Source organism: Aplysia californica, unplaced genomic scaffold (genome assembly GCF_000002075.1).
Source record: "Aplysia californica isolate F4 #8 unplaced genomic scaffold, AplCal3.0 scaffold00144, whole genome shotgun sequence".
Lineage (NCBI taxonomy): Eukaryota > Metazoa > Mollusca > Gastropoda > Aplysiida > Aplysiidae > Aplysia > Aplysia californica.
The window spans coordinates 1,227,986-1,228,278 of NW_004797414.1; the positions used below are offsets into that span (position 1 = coordinate 1,227,986).

The following is a 293-nucleotide window of genomic DNA, read 5'->3' on the forward strand; positions in this document are numbered from 1 at the left end:
CACACACACACACACACACACACACACACACACACCCCCCCTGGAGAATGTCTAAGTCATCACAACTGACACAACACACAACGATGGAGCCCTCTTCCTGGAGTGGATATTCAGACGTGATTGGAAGAATATTGTCAGCTAGCTGTTCAACAGTTCTAAGCCAAGAGAGTAAAATTTTCAGGAGAGAGAAAAAACTTTCATTCTTTTGAAAAAATGATACCGACATTTATCATGTATGTATCTTTTCTGACCTTTCTGAAATCCAAAATTTGAATTTTGAAGAAGAAAAAAAG

At 38.6% G+C, this 293-nt stretch overlaps 1 protein-coding gene across 1 annotated transcript in view; it reads left to right on the top strand.

Annotated features, from left to right (window-relative positions):
- LOC101850474 (3-ketoacyl-CoA thiolase, mitochondrial) overlaps positions 1 to 81 on the top strand; it is a gene marked incomplete in the record, with an annotated part of 14,197 nt that extends 14,116 nt beyond the window's left edge. Inside the window, 1 exon segment of the mRNA XM_013081749.2 lies at positions 62 to 81.
- Between the last annotated feature and the right edge of the window lie 212 nt (positions 82 to 293).